Raw genomic sequence first — 11,565 nt, 5'->3', positions numbered from 1 at the left:
TCCGTCTTATCGATATCATTTCCCGTATCTAATTCCCAGCCTACATTACGCAGGTGCGTTCTGCTCGCATCGACCCCATAGTTTAACGCGTTTTCGAAAAAGCTCCTATAGTGGTAATTATCCTCGGATGGTGTGACAAGAGTTCCATTGAAATATGCATTACACTGTTCAAAGAGAGAATGGAGAAGATTGTTGACGACTCCCGGCTGATTGGTATCACTATCGGTAAAGTCAGTTAAATTCTTTTTACAGAGTTTCACTTTAAGTCTCAGATAAACGCTATTCAAGTCCTTGTACGCATCTCCAGAATCTTTTATTAGAAATTCGATAACGGATCTATTATCCAACGAAGAGATGGGTTTATATGATACAAGTCGCTTCGAGAGAATGTTCGTCTGTATCGGAGGATTGGGTTGGAATATGTCCAGCGAACTCAGCATGTGCTCACTCATTATGAAAAAATATCACTCAGCGCGACCTTTCCTCGTTTCCGCCTTCTACTCGAATGCTGTTTTTTCTTACCACCAACGGGTTTTATTTTATTTAGCCTTGGACGTTTCACGAACCTCAATCGTCCACCAGTCATACCTTTCAACTTATCCTCGGCCTTGCGTTTCAAGTTCTGCCCCGCCTCGTTTATTCTACTGCGCAGTATATCCTTTACCGGTTTAGTCCCAAGGTCCGCGAGTGCCGCCGCTCCCGCACTCGCTGCTTCCTTACCCAAACTTTTCAGTCCGCTGAATAGTAATGGCTTAGCAAAACGCCACAGACCTGCGAGAAAACTTCCAATACCTCGTCCCTTTTGTACCCTGTACGAAGCTCTATACAATGGCCCAATCTCTCCCCCCACCTGCTTCGCATAATAACTGTAATATCGGTCCACCACCGATGCCATCTCGACGCAGAATGATAAACTAACGTGAATTAGTTCTTTTTTATAAAGTGTAACACTATTATAGAGCTTTGCTCACCACTACGAAAAGATATGGGCTCACCGAGTTTATCACTCAGTAGAATTTCGATGCTTTCGATATGGTTCTTCTCAACGGGGAAATAATATATCGGATTGAATGTCTGATATTCACCAATTTTAGTATTCAAGATGCGTACGCATCGACTGAGCGAATCACCCACAAATTGCGGTTTGATTATATCTGTGTAGACATATATGTTGGAAGAGGAGTTTGCTATGATTCCTTTTACCACATCGCTTTTGTTTATTGCATGTGCTTCCTTCGCTGCTAGTATGGATATTATACCTGATATGTCTCCACGAATGTAATTTCTACTAATCGTACTAAAATCTGACAGAGTAGTAATAAATAAATCTCGAAAGGAATTATACGTGCCCGGAAGTAAAGTGTAAGTAACGTTTTTAGCAGTAATTAACACGCCAGGTTCTATACGCTCACTCAATCCTGATACGTTTTCAGCGAATGGAAGATCATCATTATTCGCATTAAAGATTTCCGTTTGTACTGCTATACGTTTCGCTTTATCTAGTTCGAGGAATGGTTTGACAAATGCCTTACCTAGTGATTCGTATGCGCCAGTAGGTACCACAAAGAACGAACCATCTTTTAATGTAATTTTAACGTCGCTAGATTCATACCTCGGTCCTCCTCCTATCTCTCCGCGAACTAATCCCTTTTCATTTCGCGTTCTATTATCTTTAGAAGACGCTTCTTCTTCCTCCAAAGTTCCAGCATCTCCAATTTCCTCTCTAACTTCACCAGAAAGAATATGAATAGATGGAAGGGAAATTTCCGCCAGACCTACGTACCAATCATCATTCATCAAATCGATACGATGACTCAATTTTGTTTTGTAGTTAGCTATCGTATTTCTCGGATAGAAATCCCTCGAACTGTCGCTAGGTAGTGTAAGATAAAATTCGTTCATAATGTACGCACGGAGGAGGCAGGAATCCAAGAATTAAATGAGGATGTGTATCCTTCCCACTTGACAAAGTATTCCAATTTAGGTCCACTCCCTTTACGTCTCAAAACTTTTTCTATCCTATATTCCGTCTCGGAGGACACATTCACCTTGACTAGTTCTTCCACATAGAAACTACCCTTTATATCCTCACCGTTAAGGTCCTTCAATTTATATGTCGGTATTGACCTCGATCGATCCACGTCCGCGATTTTGAATATTTCACTAGTATAGTTTGGAGTGTATCCTTTGGTAAATGGAAGTCGCTCCTTACTGATTCTCACATAATCATTCGCGTTCAATTTAAAATCCTTGCTAGTAAGTGGTTTCCTCATGTGACTAGCGATTGAAAATGCATTTTTTGCATTCACTTTGGAGGGTGCGATACCTGTGCTAGAATGAACGCAATTGTTATAACTACTAATGAGTTTTGGGAGCACATCGACATATTTGTAGGTTGTGTATTTCGTGAAATACTTGTACATTTTAGACTTTAGCGTGCGATTGAAACGTTCAACGAGGCTAGCCTTAATGTCCGGATTATTTGTGGTGTAAAACTTTACCCCTCGATTCGAGAGAAAAGTTTTAAATTTACTATTAACAAATTCACCCCCTTTATCGCTCTGAATTTTCAATGGTTTGCGTTCGCGAAATATAGCCTTAAATACTTCAATTATCTCCTCCGGCCTCTTTGTCCTCAAAGCTTTCGCCCACGCAAAACGGGAGAATAGGTCTATTATAGTCATAATGTAACAGCACCCGTTGTTGTATTTTTTCAATCTTCTCAAATCATTCAAATCGCACTGCCAGCACTCATCAATGTAAGTTACGTTATAGTGATTTCTGGGGAACCTTTTCCTCACCGGTTTGTGTCGTGTATATGCCTCTTGAGATTCTAACCACTCACGAATCACCTTTCGGCCTATTCCCGTAGCTTTATATAATTTTTCAACCGATGAAAACCCGGCAGGGTGCTCTGGGCTATTATATATGTTCTCAATCACGTCGTGTCCCAATCCGGACCGTATGTCTTCGGTTTTCTTACGCGCTCGCTTTTTCTCGGAATTTTTCTTGGAGACGGTAGCTGTTGTTTTCTTTCTCGCGATAGGTTTCGTTTTTTTCTCGTTGACGTTACGCTTTCCATTCCCCCTAGCCTTTCGTGTATGCGTCCCCATGTCGAGTCTAAATCTTTATTCAACCTTTTCACTTCTGCCAGAGTTTTTCTCAATGCGGGGATTTCCTCTCTCTCGTCAGCAACTCGTGACCTCGTTGGTGTTTCTACCAAGGACTTGACTATTGGAACGTGTACGGGGGAGTTTATATCTGAGACGGCGTCAAGGTATTTATCGAGTATTCTTTTATACAAATGCCACTTATCAATATCCTTTATACTTTTCTTAACCAACACACCTTTCATTTCCTTGTCCAATGTACTCAACCTAGCCTTTACACGACTTCGATCAAAAACTTCCGGAGTCACGACTAGCATCTTACGCAGGCTCATTTTCCCAGCAGGCTACCGATGACACCGCTTAAAATTGATCCCAGCAATAATGGTAAAAAACCACCTTTTTGTACGAGCAGCGCACGTTTCTTCTTCACACTCGCCCCCCGCACAGCTAACTTTCTCAACGTGTTACGATGCTTGGATAGTTTTTGTTTTAACCTATTATCTATCTTATGGTTCCCGTTAAGTGTATTCAAACAACAATCGCAAATGGCTTTGATCAACTCGTCGTCCGAGGTTTTAACAATCGCAGTGCGAAGTTTTGGTTTTGCCGATTTTAAGACGTGGAGCAAATGTTTATTGTTCTTCAATCTTTTCATCGTGTAGGGACATGTAAACTACAGTTGCCCCGTCTTTAGGAAATATTTTCGTTCTAAAACGAAACCTCTCGTCTGAGTCCTGACCAAGATCCAGAACCAAATAACCGAATGGTTGTTGCGTAACTTGTTTATATACCCTCTCCAATTCCCCCGATTTTTCCGGATACACCTGCCTAGCCAAGTGACCAAATTGCGACCTATCTCTAGGATTCTTAAAGACAACGATATACTTGGAATTTAGCGAGATGTTTCTCGCTTGCGGGTTTTGATAAAAAATATTCTGCGTAATTAGGAAAACCGAAATGTTAAAGTGATGGCTTCCTCTAGTGAACAGTTTAGAGACGTCTTTGCTATAGGCCCCTTCGCTCATTAAATCATCAATCACGTACAACGTTGGCACACCACCAAATTCTTCGAAAGGCGGTATTTCGGTTCGAAATTGAACGGGTATTCTAATGCTTGGTTCACTTCCAGGAGCACAGCACCATACTATTTCACGTATCGGGCTATTCACCATATAATCTAAATTTTCCAAAAACTGCGTGACAAATGTGGTTTTCCCGCAGCCTGAGGGACCCGCGCAAATACAGGTAAATGGATGCTTCCAGGCTAACGTCATGGTTAACACTGAAATTTAGATTAAAAATATCTTTCTTTTATAATTTCAATCGCCGTTAAAAGCATCATTATGCGTTCGTTTTCGTGGAATTTTATAGTGACCCCACGCAAACGTTTTTATCCCGTCTTCACAAAGGTATCGCTTATCGTCGGATGCATTCAGCGTGACTTTATTCATCTCCATGGTGTAAATATTATGCATTTTACTCCGTATCACGTTCATTTTTCGAAATACCACCGAGTTCTCCCGGAGACATTGTACATAGTCGTTAAATTTTAAACCTTTTTCCTTAACAACTTTCGTTATTCCTTTTGCTTTCTTCTTTTCTTTACCTCCCTCTACCTTGAACGAATAAAGTTTACTACGTAATCCGACAAAATGTGTCATTAGGTTTCCATCGCATTCGTCCTTGAATTTACCAATTACTTTTTTATTTTGTTCAGAAAAGCAAAAGTGATCCTTTGGATAATTCGACGTGTCAAATGCATCTAGGTTCCCCAGAAAATCCCTATACACATCATCCGTTTTTATTTCATATATGAAGCTATCAGTATCGGTGTAGGCGAGGGATATATTTTCCCCGTATTTCGGAAGCATTGTTCTATAATGAAAGTTATACATTAAAGTCTTACTCAAGTCCAAGACACAGAAACCTATATATATAGGTTTATTCATTTTTATGACTGCCTTCCGCATGTGAATGGCAACTAAACACTCGTGAAAAATCGTCCTATCCAGAAATGTTGACTTATTAATTAGTTTTTGTAGTCTTTTTTCGTTTACCACTAATTCCATATTCATACGTTTCCTCACGTTCTCCATTGTTTTCCCAAATACTGCATTGTTCATCAGTTTATAGAAATCCTTCTCAAAATCATTGACTGCCATTTTTCTTTTCTCAGTGTTCAAATCAATATAGGTCTTTCACCAAGGTGATTGACTAAACCTGATTACTCTATGCACCTTCTTCAGCACCAGTCCTAGTTCTAAAGCTTGTTTCAAGTTTACGTAATGAATTACATATTTACTCTTATTTTCGAGAGTTGTTAGCAGTTTTTTATGTTTACCGCCAGGTGGTGTCTTGTTTTCCGGGCAAAGAGGGAGATCTGAATGTGTATCGTGTAGCCTATGTGGGTACTCAAGATCAACTTCGAGAATATATCCAGTTTCACTGTCTTCGGGAACATTTTCAACGTTTAAATCATCAATTTCTGCCTGTGTTAACCATCGAAATTTACCGTAGGGAAGGGGTCTCGAAAGGGCCCACCCATAGAGATTGTTAGCGTCTAGATATGTCAAATAGGTTGGACCTGAATCTGGGTCATGACTTGACATGTATCTATTGTTCGATTCGCAGTACCTTTTACAGCATTGTGAAATTCCTCCTCGGATGCCGTTTTCAATCATTAGTATCATGTCGTAGTCAGTCAAAAGCTCTAGTTCTATTTCAGTGTATTTGAGCATTGCATCAAAAGTTAAACCTGGAGCAGTATAATACCACGCAGGATCTAGTTTATACGCGCTGTAGCATACGTCACGAAAATTTTCAAAAACATCAGCTAAAAGGGTCACGTCGCTTTTCAGATAGACATCGCTGTAATCGCCGAGTGTTTCACATTCAAATGCGTCCCAAACATTTTCTGCATGCTGATAATCTTCGTCAGATACATATTCATCGGTCAGTCTGTTGTAAAAATTCTCCTTTTCCGGGAGCAAGGTTTCATCGAGTTTATTCAACGAATCAGTGTAATCATAGGGATAAACCCCCTTTCGTGTAACTAAATTTGTCTTTTCACCGAATATTGTGCTTGTGCATTTAAACTCTGTTAAATTGGCAACCAATGAAGCTAGAGAGGTAGGCATGAATCTAAACGTGTCAACAAACCGAATTTTGAAATTTTCCGTGATAGACTTAGAAAAAGATATATATTTTTCTTCAGAATTTGGAATTATAAATATTTCCCTGTCATCATAGTTAAGCTCTCGTACGATGAAATGCCCATCATATGATGAGAGGTTATGAATAAAGATTGGAAGGAAATTCGGCATTTTATATTGAATGTTACAAAAATAGTGCGCAGGTCCTCTATACTTTCCTGTCAAATGATCATGGTCTCTAACTTTATTCTCCGTCAATTCTTTACCACAAATGTGACATGCGTTTGCAGTTTCAAAATCTGAGTCTTCCTCTGGAGTGAGAGGATTCATTGAAATAATATTTTTGTAAAGTTTACAAACTTTTTCAGCCTCTTCTTTCATCCGTAAAATGAATACCCTAGCAGCATTGGGACCTCGGTACAGGTATGGGTCCTCGCATCCCTCAGGTCCCACTACGATGTAACTAAAGCTGAATGGGGTATGTCTCTGCATTAAATTAGTATAAGATGAGTAAGGATAAGGCTCGCAGGTACTAATATTTTCCAGAAGACATTCAAAGTCAGCGTAAATGACAAAAGGTACCCGAAAAGAATAATTTAAGTTTGTGAATTGTAAACTTTTATTGTCCTCGTCAGGTAGAATGATTTTACTCGGCTCGCCTGTACCTTTACATAGCTGTTGATGCTCTTCTAGCCTGTGCTTACTCCGGTAATGTGTGAGGCAGCGTTTGCAAGTGAATATTCTATTAGAATGCTTCGTAATTTGGGAGTGAATCAATTTATCAAAATTCCTAATCCAACAATAGTGAGCGGTTGTTTCGTTGCTAATGTAAAGGAGGTCGCGATGATCCTCGAGCTCATGATCTACAATTTTTAGTGGGTACACGAGGTTCTTATCTGTCAGACCAAAAACGTTGATTGAAATATTATTGACACGTTCGAATTTGGGAATATCTTTCAGCTCCACCGGGTACGCGATGCAGTCCCAATTGTAACCCATATGGCATGCTCGTGTCTTATACTGGGAAACTCTTTGAGGATCCTTATCGATATTTTTGGCCCAAATGGCATACTTAAAGCAGTATTGATCATCATTTCTGATATTGATAACGGATTTAGTATTCCTAATTTTTATAGGCAGCTCAATGAATGTTGATCCTCGAAATGGCGTGTACTTGTTTATTCGCAGTTCTAAACCTAGCACATTTGATAAGGCCCATCCTGAACCTTTAGCTTGAAATTCGGACTTTTCTTTTAAAAGTTTAGAAAATGTCTCATTGATTACTTCCTGAATTTCATCTGCTAACAATAACCTGCGATTGTTGGTTTTGAAGGAAGCGTTCATTTCATCCCTCTCACCCTTTTTGAATTTGCAAATCAAAACAAGATTGAATTTAATGGCACTATTTTCCACTATTTGATCATTTATCTTTTCGATCAACTGAGTTACGATGTTATTGAGAAATGAGATCACGTCCTGTTCACCATCTTCCACGGGAGTAATCCAAAATGTTTTCAGTCTGGAACGAATAGCTGATTCAATTTCATTGAATCCTCTCCCTATTTGCTCGTTGATTTTAATCCGGTGCGCGTTGGTATTCTCATGAGGCATAGCCTCGTCAATGTCATAGAAGATTTCACAGTAAGTGCAAAATTTTCTTCCCTTTGCCTTATCCAGCGCATTTTTCATTCGATTATACGTCCCCATATCAGAAATGTTATCGTCATCAAACACTATTTTCATATATATGTCACTTAATGCCTGTTCTAATTCTTCCGAATTGTGATAGCTACCAGCATTGTAATTTTCTAGAATTTCTTGGATAGAGGGCATGATTAAAGGTTCTTTGAGCTGTTGCTGAAATAAAATAAAAAAATGATACGTATGAAAAAATACATTTTCATCTCATTACATTAGGTGCAGGATCTAGAGGTAGAAAAACCTCGTAACGAATATCATCTACTTCATAACCCCGTTCGAACAGAAACTCGTATTCTTCTGCAATAGTATATTGCTCAATATGATTAAACGCAGTGCGAGGTATTGAATCGGATAAATGGTACAAGATTATGTCAACTTTACTCTGCAAACAATGTCTAAATGAGATACCCGGTGATTGTCTCTTCTCCGTCTTAACGAATGCGCTTTGAACAATATATTTTGATAACTTTAATAATGATATTTTATATAGTGAATTTACGTTAGACATTGCTGTATATATATTACTACTTCTGATTAGTTAACAAACTATGCAATCCTATTGATAAAATCAATTATATATGAATTTCTTTTAGGTATTGCATATACCCTAAAAAATTAATGCGATTATTAATGATATGTACTTACTCCTGACGTCAATGAATACAGCTGATGATTCGGGAGGTGAAATCGGTCCGTAATAGCTCTCTAAGCTGCTCTGGAGGAAATGGAAACTTAACTCTCAGAAGTGGAGTTTTATAGAAATAAAAGCTAATTCCCTCAGCGGAACACCCGTGCAAGAAGGCCACCTAGTTAGAATCAAGTAATGTCATCATCTGTGCATGTGCTGGTCTGGATGTGGATGGAATTAGCTAGTTCAACCATTTGAATTATCCACCGACCTAAGCATGTGCCAAGGTTTGCGGAGTTGGCAGCTTCTACTGAAAAAATGCAATGCTCAATGCCGAACATCCGCGCAAGAAGGTTACCTAGTTGAAATCAAGTAATTTCATCATCTACGCATGTGCTTGGATGGAATTGACTAGTTCAGGTATTTCCTTTCAATTATCCTTCGACGCAACCTGAGCATGTGCCAAGGTCTTTGGAGTTGGCAGCTTCTACTGAAAAATGCAATGCTCAATGCCGAACATCCGCGCAAGAAGGTTACTTAGTTGAAATCAAGTAATTTCATCATCTACGCATGTGCTTGGATGGAATTGACTAGTTCAGGTATTTCCTTTCAATTATCCTTCGACGCAACCTGAGCATGTGCCAAGGTCTTTGGAGTTGGCAGCTTCTACTGAAAAATGCAATACTCAATGCCGAACATCCGCGCAAGAAGGTTACTTAGTTGAAATCAAGTAATTTCATCATCTACGCATGTGCTTGGATGGAATTGACTAGTTCAGGTATTTCCTTTCAATTATCCTTCGACGCAACCTGAGCATGTGCCAAGGTCTTTGGAGTTGGCAGCTTCTACTGAAAAATGCAATGCTCAATGCCGAACATCCGAGGACATGCAAGGAGTTGTTATTGAAAGAGATTAGGAGGATGAGGAATCTCTCAAGGATGTTGGGATATGTTCAACGAGTGAGGTCAGCGGAGTGAAAAAAACCCACTCCACTATCCGATCTTGCTTAATGCAACCTCATCCTCTAACTTCCTAGTTTTAGCACGTAGCATGATGCTCTACAGAAGCGTTCCTGTATATAAACCCTCAGCTTTGAGTCTCCATCATTCAACACCTGGCAGAGATCTACTACCATCGCTATTATCCGCTCTCCTCTGATCATCGCCGCTCATTGCCGAATTGCCGAATTGCACCATATTCCAGTCTTGTCACCACTCCTGCACCAAAAATCATCATCATGGAGGCTACTACTTCTGCTTCTGGGTAATTATGACTTAGAGATAATTAACATTATTTTAAATGTTATTTGAATATGGTTGAGGAGGGGTCCTAAATATATATATTTATCATATTAAAATTTTCAGAATTTCCATCATCATTAGGAAACTACACCCGTTTGCAAGTACCCCTATGCCATGCTATGAATGCCCTGCTGGATATGATATTAGTGCTGTCCAGTGGGATATAATTCCTAAGCGGGGGCGGGCTTTAATACCTTGCGGATTCTCCCTTGAAATCCCCAAAGGATTTTACGGGAGACTCGCATCCCGCTCTAGTCTTTCGCTGAGGTATGGGATAGAAGTTGGGGCGGGTGTAATTGATCCTGATTATAGGGGGGAAATTAAGGTTCTCCTCTATAACCATAGTGATGAGGATTTTTTGGTGAGAAGAGGAGCTAGAATATGTCAAATCATCCTTGAAAGAATCGCTACAGATGTTTCATTTGTAGTGTCTGATGACGTTACCTCTAATAGTAACCGAGGACAGGGTGGTTTTGGCAGTTCTAATCACCCTCCAGTTAATTGATGTGAGTAACGATTAATATATATATATATAAACATATGATTTATTGTATACAAAGTTTTCGTTTTTACCTTTGTAGGATGGAGTCCACCCCCTCAACCACGACGCTTAACAGCACCCCCACTGTCAGCGTCACCACCTCCACCTCAACGTCACCCGAAGCGTTGACCTCTTCATCAACTTCTGTGGTAGCTTTTTTAACTGGTTATATCAAATTTTAATAATGCTCGAAGTGTAATTAATATCTACTGACGGTACCTATTTTTATTCTGGCAGGCTAGCATCCGGGAAAGATTCTTTCGGTTGCAGGAGGAGGGGTCATTTCTGAAGAAGGAGGATTTGGAGGAGGAAACCCGCTACCGGGTGGAGAAGGTGGAGATGATGACCACCCGATTCGGGGAGGGGGTGGTGGCGACAATCTTTTTTCGGGGGAGGGAGAAGAAACTTTTTCTCCCCCGAATGTTTACAATGACGGTGGGGGAGGTTATGATTTATAATTATAGCCAAGAAAAGTTTTTTATATGTAAAAAAAATAATCAAATAAAAATTATTTGAAACAAAATGTTCGTTTTAATATATATGAATTTCCACAATTTTGTATCCCTATTCCTTAGAGAAAACATTATATATTTGGTCCACCTATTTGGTATATCAAAGTTTTAGAAATTGGGAATGTTATACCCTTATGTCTGGTATCGTACAGAATTTTAAAAATGGTACCTCAATTAGGGATTTTTCCATACCCTTAGTTTTCCAAGGGTAAACACTTATAATTTTACGGGTAATTCAATGCGGAATAGATAACTAAATTTTCCCTGATAAACTTTCAAATTTAAACCTTATTTTTATCTAGAGGGTTTTTTGTAAACGCCACCGCCTAATTCTTATCCTTTCTTTTAGGAATAGTGACCTACCTATTTGGTATATCAAACTTTTAGAAATTGGGAATAGTAAACACTTATGCTCCGTATCATATAGCATTTTGAAAAGGGTACTTCAGTCGGAGATTTTACTATACCCTTATTACCCTAGGGTGAACCCTAATATTTTTACGATTAATTCCACGCGGAATCGGTAGCCAGCTGTTTTCTGATAAACATTCAAATTTAAATCATATTTTTATCTCTTCAAACAACGGAGTTATTGAGCATAATTCCCGAAAATTTCGGCT

The 11,565-nt window shown here is 39.3% G+C and overlaps 1 long non-coding RNA gene across 3 annotated transcripts; it reads left to right on the top strand.

Moving 5' to 3' along the window:
- The first annotated feature begins 9,715 nt into the window (after positions 1–9,715).
- LOC139694593 (uncharacterized) lies at positions 9,716–10,941 on the top strand. Of its 3 annotated transcripts, none has more exons than XR_011702156.1 (4): positions 9,716–9,854; positions 9,956–10,398; positions 10,474–10,582; positions 10,671–10,941. It is a non-coding gene; the product is annotated as an uncharacterized lncRNA (long non-coding RNA). The 3 variants fall into 3 exon arrangements; XR_011702157.1 differs by having other exon boundaries at positions 10,453–10,582; XR_011702158.1 differs by lacking the exon at positions 9,956–10,398.
- The last annotated feature ends 624 nt before the right edge of the window (positions 10,942–11,565 follow it).

This window comes from Hetaerina americana, unplaced genomic scaffold (assembly GCF_022747635.1).
Source record: "Hetaerina americana unplaced genomic scaffold, ioHetAmer1.1.p SCAF_506, whole genome shotgun sequence".
In the NCBI taxonomy this organism is placed as follows: domain Eukaryota; kingdom Metazoa; phylum Arthropoda; class Insecta; order Odonata; family Calopterygidae; genus Hetaerina; species Hetaerina americana.
The sequence above is the reverse complement of the archived record's forward strand: the minus strand, read 5'-3'. Positions and strand labels throughout refer to the sequence as shown.